Source organism: Triticum urartu, chromosome 7A (genome assembly GCF_056163025.1).
Source record: "Triticum urartu cultivar PI428250 chromosome 7A, HENAU_Tu73, whole genome shotgun sequence".
NCBI lineage: Eukaryota > Viridiplantae > Streptophyta > Magnoliopsida > Poales > Poaceae > Triticum > Triticum urartu.
Genome location: NC_141879.1, coordinates 135881730 through 135900073, shown reverse-complemented (window position 1 = coordinate 135900073; position 18344 = coordinate 135881730). Strand labels below are relative to the sequence as shown.

Sequence of the window (18344 nt, the reverse complement as noted above, 5' to 3'; positions counted from 1 at the left end):
CTTTTCTTCTCCAGTTTGATGTGTACTGCAGCTAGTCTGATTGTGAGATACTATGCAGGCAGAAAATGTGCTAATCAATGTACAGAGTAGAAGCTTGGTGGTAGCAATATGAACTAATTCTAGAAGTTGAGCTGTTGTGTGCAAATTTTTTTTTTCCCATTGTAGTTCTGTCCTTTAATTCCACCGTCCCGATAGAAAGGAATTTGTAGTCATCGGTATCGAGTTTTCTTGTCTGGATGATCTGAAGACAAATGAAGAAGAGTTTAACTATAAAGTTAATACACAAAAAGAGCGCTGAGGAGCTAAATATTGTCATGCATATGGATTGACCTTGCCAACAATATGTATTACTTCATTAAAAAGCATCATCTTGACTTTTAGAATCATGTTTCCTTTAAAAGCATGCAACTCGGACATACATCCAAAAAACTGGAGTCTCTGAAAACATACAACTTAACTGACCTGATGTTATACCTAAATTTCAGTAACAAAAATTTTAAACTTGAGTTTCTCTTTTGTTTACTGAAGTAGATTTTGAAGTGAAAGAAAACATGGCAGAGAGCTGTAAATATATAAAGCACCGCATCTCAAAAGTTGTAGTCTACTTGTTCATCTGTCTTGTTTTTTCTACAGGTAACATAGAGGAGCACTGCTGGTAACATTGAGCCGACAAAGAGAAGTTGTAGAATATTTGCTGCAACCACTAGGTGAGTTTCTCTTCCCCACTCAAGTCGAGAGGCCCTCCATATGTGTGGATGTCATGAATATGTAGAGATGCCTCCTCATGTTTGACACTGACTTTTATATTGTCTAATTATTTTGGTTATTAGGATTCTTGCTGCCAACGACTCAGCTTCCAGCAGCGGTGCAGCGATCCCCCTCCCGTGCTTGTCGCTGCATCCTCCACCAGTTGGTGAGTCAACCACAGCTTTGATCCATTTTATTTATGGTGGTATCTGCCTTTACTATGTGTACTACCATTGAATTGGTTCTATGATTCTTCGTTTCTTTTCTGCGCCAATTTATTTACAGTACTTAAATTGATTCCTTGCATTCTCTGGTTTTGATATTATTCGTTCAGGATTTAGTGTTGACTTGGTAGTACCCAGTTGTGAAGCTAAGATACCATGGATAAAGGTTGGATGGATGCGCCTAGGTGTAACGCCACATATATATTTTGTTTTGCTTATATGCTGAAACTATATATAACACACTAAACATGTACACTTGCATGTAGGCATACAGAGAAGTACTTACAAGGGCTCGCCAAATTCCTAGGCTATGCATTTAATAAATCATCGGTTGAGAATAAAATCTTATGTCCTTGCAAAAACTGTGTGAACTCGTACTGGAGAGAAGAGTCTGAAGTCCGTGAGCACCTAGTATGCGAGGGATTTGTAGATGGCTACAAACAGTGGATGTTTCATGGAGAACGTGTCTCTTCTTCTTCCATTCCTCCAAATCTAGATGAGGGTGACGACAGGGATGAGGGCGATGATATATCTGATTTGCTAAGAGATCTTGCTGCTGGTTTGGATAAAGGGGGAGATCTTGAAGATGATTGTGGTTTAGATAAGGATGATTCTTTTCTAGAATCTCTCCACAAACTTGAAGTTGATTCTAGACAAGAGCTATATCCAGGCTGTAAGAATTTCTCAAAGCTTCGTTTCCTAGTGAGACTTCTTCACACCAAACTGCTTGGAGGGTGGTCTGATAGAAGTTTTGATCTGCTGTTAGATCTACTAAAAGATGCTTACCCTCAGTCCGCAATACCCAAAAACTCCAATGAAGCTAAAAAATAGTCAAATGCCTAGGACTTGGGTATGTTAATATCCATGCATGTGAAAATGATTGCATTCTATTTTGGAAGAACAATGCCAATGCCAATTCATGCCCAGAACGTAAGGCTTCAAGATGGAAATCTGAAAGGAAGGGTGCAGATGGAAAACGTGTCCACAAGGTTCCTAAGAAGGTTCTTCGTTACTTCCCAATAAAGAAGAGGCTTCAAAGGTTGTTTGTGTGTTCTAGAACTGCGGCTCTCACAAGATGGCATGCAGAAGAGCGCACACAAGATGGCTTGATTAGGCATCCTAAAGATTCCCTCCTTTGGAAAGATTTTGATGAAAAAAATAAAGATTTTGCAAAAGACATCAGAAATCTTAAGCTTGTAGTATGTGCCGATGGTTTTAATCCGTTTAGATCCATGAATCTCAGCTATAGCATTTGGCCAGTATTATTGATTCCTTATAACTTTCCACCCTGGATGATTATGAAGCAATCAAATTTTATCCTATCACTGTTGATTCCTAGCAGAAATTCTACTGGTAGTGATATTGATGTCTATCTTGAGCCACTAGTTCATGATATGGTAGATATGTTTCTTGATGGTGTTAGGACCTATGATGCTTCAACCGGAGAGTATTTTCAGTTGCATGCTGCCATAATATGCACAATTACGGATAAACCGGGTCTAGGGTCTTTGGTTGCCTGTGCTTCCTCTGGAGAAGGAGCTTGCCCTGAATGCCACTCTCAATTATGTTCTCTTAGGCTAAAAAATGGTAGCAAGACTTGCTATATGGGGCATCGTAGGTTCTTACGTGCAGATCACCCCTTGAGGTATGATACACACACATTTGGTGACATAGAACGTGGGACAGCACCCGTTCCACTTTTCGGTAGGCAAATCTTAGAGCTGACAGAAAATATGCAAACCAAGTTTGGGAAGGATCCTATAACGAAGAAGCCTAGAACTAAGAAACGCAAGAAAGGGGATCCGCTGATCATTTGGAAAAGAAAGTCTATTTGGTTTAAACTACCATAATGGAAGGATTTGAAGATGCATCATAACTTTGATATCATGCACATAGAAAAAAATGTGTGTGAGAACATAGTTAACACTTTTTGGCAGTCAATGGAAAAACCAAGGATAATATTAATTCTCGATATGACCTTCAAGCACTCAATATTAGAAAGGATCTTCAACCTATTGATCTTGATGATGAATAAGTTTTTTTCCTCCGGCACCTTACACTATGGAATCTGATCAACAGAGGACATTTTGCAAAGTATTTAAAAATGCCATGTTTCCTAATGGTTATGCATCTCACATACGCCGCAATGTGCATGTTAAGGAGAAAAAGATAACTGGGCTAAAGAGCCATGACAACCATGTCCTTTTGCAAGACTTGCTGCCACTTGCAGTGAGAAGAACATTACCAGAAAGAGTGAGTGCGGTACTGATTCATGTGAGCAGATTTTTCAAGCGAATGTACTCACAGGTTATTCGCATAAGTGACATGCAAAGGTTGCAGGATGAAATAGCCGAGATCTTGAGCCTTCTTGAGGCCATATTCCTCCCATCATTTTTCGATATTATGGTGCATTTGATGGTTCATCTTCCAGCACAAGCAATGATAGCTGGTCCAGTACATTTTCGCAGCATGTGGGCTGTAGAGAGGTATATAGGAAAGCTCAAGGGACATGTCCACACTAGAAGTCATGTGGAAGGATCAATTGCAGAGGGCTATTTGTTTGATGAGAGCTTCACATTTTTCTCACACTATTTGGATGATGAGAGTCGGTTGAATCGAGCTAGGAATGATGGAGGTTTGGATATGGAAGTTGATGATACAACTCCGTTCTTCCACAACATTGGCCGAGGGCTGGCTGGCAAGTGCATGGTGATGTTAGATAAAAAAAACTTGGTTGCAAGCCCACAGATACGTCTTGTTCAATTATGACAACATAGAACCATACCTAGAGTAAGATATCCCTACTATGTATTGCTATTAGGTTATTTCTCTCCTCCTTGTCAATTGATAAATATAACCTATATGCAGCAAACATATGGATTACCTTTCTTCTATTGGTGTTCGAAGTCATCGAGAAGTCAAGCGTGTGCATTACGAGACATTTCATGAGTGATTTAAATTGCACGTAAGTGGGCATGTGACTGTCAACCTATAAGACATATAATTCCATCCCATTGTAGAGTAACAATAGCATTTCATAATCACAGGTGGCAGAAATGGGAGATGAAGCACCTCATGAGATAATAATATTAGCTAAAGAGCCAAACTTGGTTGCTATGAAGTATAGTAGCAACACTATAAATGGGGTAGACTTTCATACACAATCATATGATGAGGGCCGCTCATTTCAGAGTAGTGGAGTAGCTCTTGTTGCACAAACTGTTGGGGAACATAGCATAAATTCAAAATTTTCCTACGTGTCACCAAGATCTATCTATGGAGAGACCAGCAACGAGGGGAAGGAGAGTGCATCTACATACCCTTGTAGATCGCTAAGCGGAAGCGTTCAAGAGAACGGGGTTGATGGAGTCGTACTCGTCGTGATCCAAATCACCGGAGATCCTAGTGTCGAACGGACGGCACCTCCGCGTTCAACACACATACAGCCCGACGATGCCTCCCACGCCTTGATCCAGCAAGGAGAGAGGGAGAGGTTGAGGAAGACTCCATCCAGCAGAAGCACAACGGCGTGGTGGTGGTGGAGGAGCGTGGCAATCCTGCAGGGCTTCGCCAAGCACCACGGGAGAGGAGAAGGACTTGGGAGAGGGGGAGGGCTGCACCAAAGGCAAAGGTAAGAAGTCCTCCATCTCCCCCACTATATAAAGGGGGGACAAGGGGGGGGGGCGCCGGCCCTAGGAGATCCAATCTCCTAGGGGGGGGGGCGGCCAAGGGAGGATTCCCTCCCCCCCAAGGCACCTAAGGGGTGCCTTCCCCTTGTGGGACTCTTCCCTTTTGAAACCCTAGGCGCATGGGCCTCTTGGGGCTGGTGCCCTTGGCCCATGTAGGCCAAGGAGCACCCCCTACAGCCCATGTGGCCCTCCGGGGCTGGTGGCCCCACTTGGTGGACCCCCGGGACCCTCCCGGTGGTCCCGGTACGTTACCGATAAAACCCGAAACTTTTCCGGTGACCAAAACAGGACTTCCTATATATAAATCTTTACCTCCGTACCATTCCGGAACTCCTCGTGACGTCCGGGATCTCATCCGGGACTCCGAACAACATTCGGTAACCACATACAAACTTCCTTTATAGCCCTAGCGTCATCGAACCTTAAGTGTGTAGACCCTACGGGTTCGGGAGACATGCAGACATGACCGAGACGTTCTCCGGTCAATAACCAACAGCGGGATCTGGATACCCATGTTGGTTCCCACATGTTCCATGATGATCTCATCGGATGAACCACGATGTCAAGGACTTAATCAATCCCGTATACAATTCCCTTTGTCTAGCGGCATTGTACTTGCCCGAGATTCGATCGCCGGTATCCCGATACCTTGTTCAATCTCGTTACCGGCAAGTCTCTTTACTTGTTCCGTAACACATCATCCCGTGATCAACTCCTTGATCACATTGTGCACATTATGATGATGTCCTACCGAGTGGGCCCAGAGATACCTCTCCGTCACACGGAGTGACAAATCCCAGTCTCGATTCGTGCCAACCCAACAGACACTTTCGGAGATACCTGTAGTGTACCTTTATAGCCACCCAGTTACGTTGTGACGTTTGGCACACCCAAAGCATTCCTACGGTATCCGGGAGTTGCACAATCTCATGGTCTAAGGAAATGATACTTGACATTAGAAAAGCTTTAGGATACGAACTACATGATCTAGTGCTATGCTTAGGATTGGGTCTTGTCCATCACATCATTCTCCTAATGATGTGATCCTGTTATCAACGACATCCAATGTCCATGGTCAGGAAACTGTAACCATCTATTGATCAACGAGCTAGTCAACTAGAGGCTTACTAGGGACATGGTGTTGTCTATGTATCCACACATGTATCTGAGTTTCCTATCAATACAATTCTAGCATGGATAATAAACGATTATCATGAACAAGGAAATATAATAATAATAAATTTATTATTGCCTCTAGGCATATTTCCAACAGTCTCCCACTTGCACTAGAGTCAATAATCCAGTTCACATCGCCATGTAATTAACACTCACAGGTCACATCGCCATGTGACTAACACCCAAGAGTTTACTAGAGTCAGTAGTCTAGTTCACATCACTATGTGATTAACACTCAATGAGTTCTAGGTTTGATCATGTTGCTCGTGAGAGAGGTTTTGGTAAACGGGTCTGCAACATTCAGATCCGTATGTACTTCGCAAATTTCTATGTCATCTTGTAGATGCAACTACTACGCTACATTTGGAGCCATTCCAAATAACTGTTCTACTTGGAGCTATTCTAAATTGTTGCTCCATTATACGTATCTGGTATCTCTACTCAGAGCTATCCGGATAGGTGTTAAGCTTGCATCGACGTAACCCTTTATGACGAACTCTTTTACCACCTCCATAATCGAGAAAATTCCTTAGTCCACTAGTTACTAAGGATAACTTTGACCGCTGTCCTGTGATCCATTCTTGGATCACTCTTGTACCCCTTGACTGACTCATGGCAAGGCACACTTCAGGTGCGGTACACAGCATAGCATACTGTAGAGCCTATGTCTTAAGCATAGGGGACGACCTTTGTCCTTTCTCTCTATTCTGCCGTGGTCGAGCTTTAAGTCTTAACTTCATACCTTACAACTCAGGCAAGAACTCCTTCTTTGACTGATCCATCTTGAACACCTTCAAGATCATGTCAAGGTATGTGCTCATTTGAAAGTACTATTAAGCGTTTTGATCTATCCTTATAGATCTTGATGCTCAATGTTCAAGTAGCTTAATCCAGGCTTTCCATTGAAAACATTTTTCAAATAACTCTGCATGCTTTCCAGAAATTCTACATCATTTCCGATCAACAATATGTCAATAACATATATTCATCAGAAATTCTATAGTGCTCCCACTCACTTCTTTGGAAATACAAGTTTCTCATAAACTTTGTATACACCCAAAATCTTTGATCATCATCAAAGCGTATATTCCAACTCCGAGATGCTTACTCCAGTCCTTAGAAGGATTGCTGGAGCTTTTCATACTTATTAGCATCTTTCAGGATTAACAAAACCTTCCGGTTGTATCACATACAACCTTTCCTCAAAAATCGTCGAGGAAACAATGGTTTTTGGCATCCTATCTGCAAGATTTCACAAATAATGCAGTAATTGCTAATATAATTCCAACAGACTCTTAGCATCGCTACGAGTGAGAAAGTCTCATCGCAGTCAACTCCTTGAACTTGTCGGAAAACATCTTAACGACAAGTCGAGCTTTCTTAATGGTGATACTTACCATCATTGTCCGTCTTCCTTTTAAATCCATCTGTACTCAACAGCCTCACGACCATCAAGTAGTTCTTCCAAAGTCTACACTTTGTTTTCATATATGGATCCTCTCTCGGATTATATGGCCTCGAGCCATTTATCGGAATCTGGGCCCACCATCGCTTCTGCATAGCTCGCAGGTTCATTGTTGTCTAGCAACATGACTTCCAAGACAGGATTACGTACCATTCTGAAGTAGTACGCATCCTTGTCATCCCACGAGGTTTGGTAGTGACTTGATCTGAAGTTTCATGATCACTATCATAAGCTTCCACTTCAATTGGTGTAGGTGCCACAGGAACAACTTCCTGTGCCCTGCCACACACTAGTTGAAGAGACGGTTCAATAACCTCATCAAGTCTCCACCATCCTCCCACTCAATTCTTTCGAGAGAAACTTTTCCTCGAGAAAGGACCCGATTCTAGAAACAATCCCTTATTGCTTTCGGATCTGAGACAGGAGGTATACCCAACTGTTTTGGGTGTCCTATGAAGATGCATTTATCCGCTTTGGGTTCGAGTTTATCAGCCTGAAACTTTTCCACATAAGCGTCGCAGCCCCAAACTTTTTAAGAAATGACAGCTTAGGTTTCTCTAAACCATAGTTCATACAGTGTCATCTCATCGGAATTACGTGGTGCCCTATTTAAAGTGAATGCGGTTGTCTCTAATGCCTAACCCATAAACTATCGTGGTAATTCGATAAGAGACATCATGGTATGCATCATATCCAATAGGGTGCAGTTATGATGTTCGGACACACCATCACACTATGGTGTTCCAGGCTGTATTAGTTGTGAAACAATTTCCACAATGTCTTAATTCTGTGCCAAACTCGTAATTCAGATATTCATCTCTATGATCATATCATAGATATTTTATCCTCTTGTCACGACGATCTTTCAACTTCACCCTGAAATTACTTGAACCTTTCAATAATTCAGACTCGTGATTTCTCAAGTAAATGTACTCAACATCTACTCAAATCATATGTGAAGTAAGAACATAACGATATCCACTACACGCCTCAGCACTCATTGGACTGCACACATCAAAATGTATTTCTTCCAACAAGTTGCTTTCTAGTTCCATTTTACTGAAACCGAGGATTTCAGTCATCTTGCCCATGTGGTATGATTTGCATGTGTCAAGTGATTCAAGATCAAGTGAGTTCAAACGGTCCATTTGCATGGAGTTTCTTCATGCATATACACCAATAGACATGGTTCGCATGTCTCAAACTTTTCAAAAACGAGTGAGCCCAAAGATCCATCAACATGGAGCTTCTTCATGCGTTTTATACCGATATGACTTACGTGGCAGTGCCACAAGTAGGTGGTACTATCATTACTATCTTATATCTTTTGGCATGAACATGTGTATCACCACGATCGAGATTCAATAAACCATTCATTTTAGGCGTAAGACCATTGAAGGTATTATTCAAATAAACAGAGTAACGATTATTCTCCTTAAATGAATAACCGTATTGCGATAGGCATAATCCAATCATGTCTATGCTCAACGCAAACACCAAATAACCATTATTTAGGTTTAACACCAATCTCGATGGTAGAGGGAGCGTGTGATGCTTGATCATATCAACATTGGAAACACTTCCAACACATATCGTCAGCTCACCTTTAGCTAGTCTCCGTTTATTCCGTAGCTTTTATTTCGAGTTACTAACACTTAGCAACCGAATCGGTATCTAATACCCTGGTGCTACTAGGAGTACTAGTAAAGTACACATCAACACAATGTATATCCAATATACTTCTATCGACCTTGCCAGCCTTCTAATCTACCAAGTATCTAGGGTAATTCTGCTCCAGTGGCTGTTCCCCTTATTACAGAAGCACTTAGTCTTGGGTTTGGGTTCAACCTTGGGTTTCTTCACCAGAGCAGCAGCTGAATTGCCGTTTCATGAAGTATCCCTTCTTGCCCTTGCCCTTCTTGAAACTAGTGGTTTCACCAACCATCAACAATTGATGCTCCTTCTTGATTTCTACTTTGGTGTCAAACATCACGAATATCTCAAGGATCATCATATATGTCCCTGATATATTATAGTTCATCACGAAGCTCTAGCAGCTTGGTGGCAATGACTTTGGAGAAACATCACTATCTCATCTGGAAGATCAACTCCCACTCGATTCAAATGATTGATGTACTCAGACAATCTGAGCACAAGCTCAGCAATTGAGCTTCTCTCCCTTAGTTTGCAGGCTAAGAAAATCGTCGGAGGTCTTATACCTCTTGACGTGGGCACGAGCCTGAAATTCCAATTTCAGCCCTCGAAACATCTCATATGTTTTGCGACGTTTCAAAAACCGTCTTCGGTGCCTCAACTCTAAACCGTTTAACTGAACTATCACGTAGTTATCAAAACGTGTATATCAGATGTTCGCAACATCCACAGAAAACGTTCGAGGTTCAGCACACTGAGCGGTGCATTAAGGACATAAGCCTTCTATGAAGCAATGAGGACAAACCTCAGTTTACGGACCTAGTCCGCATAATTACTACTATCAACTTTCAACTAAATTTTCTCTAGGAACATATCTAAATAGTAGAACTGAAGCGCAAGCTACGACCTAATTTGCGAAGACCTTTTGACTATGTTCAGGATAATTAAGTTCATCTTATGAACTCCCACTCAGATAGACATCCCTCTAGTCATCTAAGTGATTACATGATCCGAGTCAACTAGGCCATGTCCGATCATCACGTGAGACGGACTAGTCAACATCGGTGAACATCTTCATGTTGATCGTATCTTCTATACGACTCATGCTTGACCTTTCGGTCTTCTGTGTTCCGAGGCCATGTCTGTACACATGCTAGGCTCGTCAAGTCAACCTAAGTGCTTCGCGTGTGTAAATCTGTCTTACACCCGTTGTATGTGAACGTTAGAATCTAACACCCGATCATCACGTGGTGCTTCGAAACAACGAACTGTCGCAACGGTGCACAGTTAGGGGGAACACCTTTTTGAAATTATTATGAGGGATCATCTTATTTACTACCGTCGTTCTAAGTAAACAAGATGCATAAACATGATAAACATCACATGCAATCAAATCGTGACATGATATGGCCAATATCATATTGCTCCTTTTGATCTCCATCTTCGAGGCTCCATGATCATCATCGTCACCGGCATGACACCATGATCTCCATCATCATGATCTCCATCATCGTGTCTTCATGAAGTTGTCACGTCATCTATTACTTCTACTAATATGGCTAACGCTTTAGCAATAAAGTAAAGTAATTACATGACGTTTATATTGACACTCAGGTCATAAATAAATAAAGACAACTCCTATGGCTCCTGCCGGTTGTCATACTCATCGACATGCAAGTCGTGATTCCTATTACAAGAACATGATCAATCTCATACATCACATATATCATTCATCACATCCTTTTGGCCATATCACATCACATAGCATACCCTGCAAAAACAAGTTAGACGTCCTCTAATTGTTGTTTGCATGTTTTACGTGGCTGCTATGGGTTTCTAGCAAGAACGTTTCTTACCTACGGAAAACCACAACGTGATATGCCAATTGCTATTTACCCTTCATAAGGACCCTTTTCATCGAATCCGTTCCGACTAAAGTGGGAGAGACAGACACCCGCCAGCCACCTTATGCAACTAGTGCATGTCAGTCGGTGGAACCGGTCTCACGTAAGCGTACGTGTAAGGTTGGTCCGGGCCGCTTCATCCCACGATGCCGTCGAAAACAAGATTGGACTAGTAACGGTAAGCATATTGAACAATATCAACGCCCACAACTACTTTGTGTTCTACTCGTGCATAGAATCTAAGCAATAGACCTAGCTCTGATGCCACTGTTGGGGAACATAGCATAAATTCAAAATTTTCCTACGTGTCACCAAGATCTATCTATGGAGAGACCAGCAACGAGGGGAAGGATAGTGCATCTACATACCCTTGTAGAACGCTAAGAGGAAGCGTTCAAGAGAACGGGGTTGATGGAGTCGTACTCGTCGTGATCCAAATCACCGGAGATCCTAGTGCCGAACGGACGGCACCTCCGTGTTCAACACACGTACAGCCCGACGATGTCTCCCACGCCTTGATCCAGCAAGGAGAGAGGGAGAGGTTGAGGAAGACTCCATCCAGCAGTAGCACAACGGCGTGGTGGTGGTGGAGGAGCGTGGCAGTCCTGCAGGGCTTCGCCAAGCACCACGGGAGAGGAGAAGGACTTGGGAGAGGGGGAGGGCTGCACCAAAGGCAAAGGTAAGAAGTCCTCCATCTCCCCCACTATATAAAGGGGGGCCAAGGGGGGGGCGCCGGCCCTAGGAGATCCAATCTCCTAGGGGGGGGGCGGCGGCCAAGGGAGGATTCCCTCCCCCCCAAGGCACCTAGGGGGTGCCTTCCCCTTGTGGGACTCTTCCCTTTTGAAACCCTAGGCGCATGGGCCTCTTGGGGCTGGTTCCCTTGGCCCATGTAGGCAAAGGAGCACCCCTTACAGCCCATGTGGCCCTCCGGGGCTGGTGGCCCCACTTGGTGGACCCCCGGGACCCTCCCGGTGGTCCCGGTACGTTACCGATAAAACCCGAAACTTTTTCGGTGACCAAAACAGGACTTCCTATATACAAATCTTTACCTCCGGACCATTTCGGAACTCCTCGTGACGTCCGGGGTCTCATCCGGGACTCCGAACAACATTCGGTAACGACATACAAACTTCCTTTATAACCCTAGCGTCATCGAACCTTAAGTGTGTAGACCCTACGGGTTCGGGAGACATGTAGACATGACTGAGACGTTCTCCGGTCAATAACCAACAGCGGGATCTGGATACCCATGTTGGTTCCCACATGTTCCACGATGATCTCATCGGATGAACCACGATGTCAAGGACTTAATCAATCCCGTATACAATTCCCTTTGTCTAGCGGCATTGTACTTGCCCGAGATTCGATCGCCAGTATCCCGATACCTTGTTCAATCTCGTTACCGGCAAGTCTCTTTACTCGTTCCGTAACACATCATCCCGTGATAAACTCCTTGATCACATTGTGCACATTATGATGATGTCCTACCGAGTGGGCCCAGAGATACCTCTCCGTCACACGGAGTGACAAATCCCAGTCTCGATTCGTGCCAACCCAACAGACACTTTCGGAGATACCTGTAGTGTACCTTTATAGCCACCCAGTTACGTTGTGACGTTTGGCACACCCAAAGCATTCCTACGGTATCCGGGAGTTGCACAATCTCATGGTCTAAGGAAATGATACTTGACATTAGAAAAGCTTTAGCATACGAACTACACGATCTAGTGCTATGCTTAGGATTGGGTCTTGTCCATCACATCATTCTCCTAATGATGTGATCCCGTTATCAACGACATCCAATGTCCATGGTCAGGAAACCGTAACCATCTATTGATCAACGAGCTAGTCAACTAGAGGCTTACTAGGGACATGGTGTTGTCTATGTATCCACACATGTATCTGAGTTTCCTATCAATACAATTCTAGCATGGATAATAAACGATTATCATGAACAAGGAAATATAATAATAATCAATTTATTATTGCCTCTAGGGCATATTTCCAACATAAATGGGGTAGACTTTCATACACAACCATATGATGAGGGCCGCTCATTTCAGAGTAGTGGAGTAGCTCTTGTTGCACAAACCACATCCTTTGCATGTTTCAGGACTTTAAATTTTGTTTTGTTTTCATGTTTCTAAAATAATCATTGATTCAGATTGGTATGGATGTGCTTCTTTATGCATGGACTGGTCCTGAAACTCCTGTTGCCAAGGCAACAATTATCTCAGTTGACCCAGACACTATTGTGGGCGGAGAGACCCTTGGACCAGGAACTTATGAGGTTCTTGTCAATGTTGCTATTAGAAGAGATGCTACGGTGCCTTATGAATATGACGATTTACAAATTATTGCTGATGCTGTCACAAGGTCCATTGCATGGCCATCTAGCAAGGTAATCACCAACAATATGTCTTTTGTCCACTTATCTCAAATTGTTTGATATGTGATACTGACTCATGATCACTTTGCTAGATGAAACCCTATAAACCAGGGGCATCTTCCTCATCCCGCCGCTAAGGTATTTTTGAATCCCGAGCTAGTATTTATTTTTGAGCTACAAAACCAGGGACCGAAATGAACTTAACCAGAACCTTGTATCTTCTTCTTCTTACATGGTGATGGTCTATAATTGTTTTGGTTATTCTCTTGATCTAAAGTTTGGCTAAGTTAATGTACAGTTCCTAGCTTACATGGTTTAGCAGAATTAGAAGGAAATAATAATGTTATGCAAAAGTTGGCTTTGGTATAGTTCTACTTGCCACATGCCTAGAGGAGCTGGCTGGCACAAATTTCTAGTTGCTCTCCAGCACCAACCAAACTAGCCTGTAGTGCTCTGCACGGTAAAGCATGTCTTTTGAACTAAAACTGGGAGTCTGGACATGCTAAACTGTTGCCTTATGTCTAGATGATGGAAATTTAACTTTAACTCTGTTGCCTTGTGTTTCCCCCAGTACACCTCTGTATTGCTCCTATTTCCTGAAACGTACTACATGGTCACGTTGCATCGATGCTTTATTATGTCAAATGCAACAGAGATCTAATTAGCACATGTTGTGGCATTATTCTTAAGTTGCCCTATTTTTTGTAACACTAAAATCCCCCAGTTTTTTTATTGCCAATTGCCATAGTGCTTTATAAAATTATCATTATTGCCATTGTCTCTGAATGCATGCTCACTGGGGACATTTTTATTCTTTGTAGGAAATACATACAAAAGGGTCGGGAAGTAACCAGGAAGATGCCAGTTTGCATCAGCTACAGATTTTCTGTAATGGAGCAAAAATAATGTGTCTTTTAGGTCTCATTATGTAAACCTATATGGCATCTTGTCATCTGGGTATTTATCTTGTCATCTGGGTATTTTGTGTAATGGAGAAAACAATGAATCTCGGACATGCATCTATCATTTTGTAAACCTATCGGGCGATTCGGTCACAAAACCATAAATGTTTCCTTCACTCTTGAGAAGTAATTATTATGTTATTCTTCTTTGGTCATGATTTACTATTTTCAAAGCACATGCAAGTTACTGTAATTTGACTGATATCATGTTGTACTGAGATATGCGACTTGATTGACATTGTATTGTGTAAGACAATGGGAAATCAAGGGTTTAAATATTGCTCAGCTAAACAAAATGTTGACAAATTGTTGGTTGGCAAAACAGAACATCGCCTCATTGTTGGTCGGCAAAGGGTCATGCTAGTACCAATCGAAAGTTGGTCGGCAAAAAGGATAGCATTGCACAGTTGGTCAGGAAAGTTTCAGGACAAGGACAACAGAAAGTCGGTCGGCAAATATTATACTATCAAACAGTCGGTCGGGAAAACTAAACAGCAGCGCCAACTGAAAATCGGTCGGCAAACATGTTACCATCCGGTAGTCGGTCGGGAAAGATTCCGAGTAGGGCCATCAGAAAGCCGGTCGGCAATTCTCTTTATAGGCGTCCAACTGTCGGTTGGGAAAGATATGTCGGTCGGGAAAATGCTTTCCCATCTGGATTTTCCCCAACAAACGCTGTCGGTCGGCAATACTCTTTCCCGACCGAGTGTATGTCGTCAGACCTTGTTTTCCCGACCAACTTGTTTGTTAGGGATGTGGTGCTGTGGTGTAGTGTATCTTGCCCATCCTTATCTTCATTACATTTTCATTTGTCGACAATGTTTGTACATTAAACTACTCTTCCTGTGAATCAGCCATTTGGGTGGGAGATGGAAAAATCTAGAGTGAAAACAAGGCCTTCAGAGCAGACAGTGCTACCTGTCGAAGCAGATCTCTTGTTGGGTCCCGATAGCTCCTTAGAGATGGATTCAGAGACAAATGACTAGTCCTATTCCCCCACTGAGGTGTATGCTCTAACTTGGCACGGTTATACTGCTCATATCATGCATACGGTGTCTTGCATTGCATAGTTTAGACATCATATACACAATATTCAACACCATGTTCTTAGTTCAGACATCATATCGAATGCCCTCTGTTTAGCATATAAATCACATATGTGAATTAAATGATGCGATCCTGATTATTTAGATAACATGTAGGTGAATTATGTCATGCGATCCTGTTTAGTTATTCATCATATCTTTGAATTATGTTATGCTATGCTATCCAGTTTAGATAGACATCATATATGTGAAATTATGTCATGCTATCCATTTTAGTTAAACAATATACATGTCAACTATTTCATGCCCTCTTTTTTCCACACTATCTATTGCATCTGTCTCTCATACAATGTCTGTACATTCAACTATGTTTCCTGTTTATCAACCATTGGAATTGGAGCGAGTGATGCTAGTATCTAGCAGACTAAAAACACGGTCTTCAAATAAACAGTGCTACCTCTTGGTGGAGATAGCACCCCGGTTGTACATGCACAAGAACCAGCCCTACCACACATAACCCAAACTCTTGCAGATTGTACCCCTACTGCGATGGACAGAGAACCAGCTTCACCCAATCTAACCCCAACTGTCACACCCTCGATGCGACTATAGCTCCCACGTGTCGAGGCACGACTTATAGACATAATCGCATTGAAGGCATATGTCGCAAGTTAGGCAATCTTCACAACATCCCATGTAATATGAATAATAAAGGGGAGAACATAGTTGGCTTACACTCGCCACATCAATCAAGAACATAAATAACATTACATCATCCAAACACTCATGGCCGGACTACGGCGCCAAAATAAAAGAGAACCCAACATGCGACACGGTCCCAATCACCCCCAACTGGGCACCACTACCGATCAACTAGAACGAATCAACATAAAGGACAAGATCTTCATTGAGCTCCTCTTGAGCTTGGTTGCGTCATCTGCACGGACTCATCGGCACCTGCAAGCTGGTTTTGAAGTAACTGTGAGCCACGGGGACTCAGCAATCTCGCACCCTCGCGATCAAGACTATTTAAGCTTATGGGTAAGGTAAAGGTATGAGGTGGAACTGCAGCAAGCGACTAGCATATATGGTGGCTAACATATTCGCAAAAGAGAGCGAGAAGAGAAGGCAAGGCGCGGTCGAGAAGCTATGATCAAGAAGTGATCCTATAGCAACCTACGTCAAGCATAACTCCAACAACCGTGTTCACTGCCCGGACCCCGCCGGAAAGAGACCATCACGGTTACACACGCGGTTGATTCATTTTAATTAAGGTCAAACTTCAGGTTTTCTACAACCGGACGTTAACAAATTCCCATCTGCCCATAACTGCGGGCACGGCTTTTGAAAGTTCAACTCCCTGCAGGGGTGTCCCAACTTAGCCCATCACAAGCTCTCACGGTCAACGAAGGAATAGACCTCCTCCCGAGACATTCCGATCAGACTCGGTATCCCGGTACAACAAGACATTTCGACAGGGTAAAACTAAACCAGCAACACCGCCCGAATGTGCCGACAAATCCCGATAGGAGCTGCACATATCTCTTTCTCAGGGCACACTCAGATGAGACTAGCTACGAGTAAAACCAACCCTCAAGTTTCCCCAAGGTGGCCCCGCAGGCAGCTCAGTTCGGACCAACACTCAGAGGAGTACTGGCTGGGGGGGGGGGTTCCCATTATAGCCCAACCGCGTAAGGGACGCAAAATCCGGGAACATAACACCGATATGACGGAAACTAGGGCGGCAAGAGTGGAACAAAACACCCTGCATAAGGCCGAGCCTTCCACCCTTTACCAAGTATATAGATGCATTAAGATAACATAGCAATATAATGATATCCCAACAAGTAAATAAAAGATGTTCCAACAAGGACGGTCTCCAATCTTCACCTGCAACTAGCAACGCTATAAGAGGGGCTGAGCAAAGCGGTAACATAGCCAATCAATGGTTTGCTAGGACAATGGTGGGTTAGAGGTTTGACATGGCAATTTGGGAGGCTTGCAAGCAAGTGGTAGGCATCGTAGCAATGGCATAGCAAAAGAGCGAGCAAACTAGCATAGCAAAGATAGTAGTGATTTCGAGGGTATGATCATCTTGCCTGCACAGTTGTCAGAGTTGACTGGATCCTCAAAAGCAAACTCAACGGGCTCCTCGTTAGCGAACTCGTCTCCCGGCTCTACCCAAACAAGACAAACAAGCAGCAAGGATACAATCAACCACGTGCAAACTCAATCAACACGATGTAAAGATGATATGCTATGCGGGATGCGATGCGGGATGCAAAATGCAAGATATGACAGGAAAAGCATGAACCTGGCCTCAACTTGGAAATCCAAGTGTGCCACTGGAAAGATGAGATGAAATCGCTTGAAAACGATATAAAGAACGCCGGAATCGGAGTTACGGTTTGGAAATGGCAAGCGATTCAAAAATGACACCGGTCTGCGATTTACAGCAAGTAGGCATCTAAATGCAATGACAGGAACATGCTACAGCCACCAAACAAGACAACAAAATACATGGAAGGGATGCACACAAGATGCTTAAAAAAAGTCTAGCACTGAGCTACGGCCAAATCATCCATTAACAGGTTCAAACAAGCATGGCAAAAACGCAAATGACAAACAGATCTCAGACTTAGTGAAATTAACACTTGTCTGGAATTTCAGATCATATAGCCCTCTTCGGAGCAACCAAACAACATGCTACAGGACCTGAACATGACAAAGAAAGAAATGGCATGGAGCTACTCAACAAGCTTAACAAAAGTCCCTTAGTGAGCTTGAGCCAAAAGGGAGCAGAAAATATACTAACAAGCACACGAACATAGCAAAAACATAATCAGTTTTCAGACTTAGTGAAAACTGGGACTTGCTGAAACATAACTCACGAAGGCATGTTTACGAGCTCGATGCACTCACTACGGTGCAAGTCATGGCAAGACAAGCATACACCCATAAAGAAGGCACAAAATACAAGCTAGACATGGCAAGAACAATGGCATAGCATGCACGGATCAACTACAATAACATCGGCAAAATCGCAAACAAGTTGATGATCTGCCCAGATTCACAACGAAGCAAAAGTA

At 43.1% G+C, this 18344-nt stretch overlaps 1 pseudogene; it reads left to right on the top strand.

Annotated features, from left to right (window-relative positions):
• The first annotated feature begins 551 nt into the window (after positions 1-551).
• Positions 552-13343, top strand: LOC125525961 (uncharacterized; annotated as a pseudogene).
• The last annotated feature ends 5001 nt before the right edge of the window (positions 13344-18344 follow it).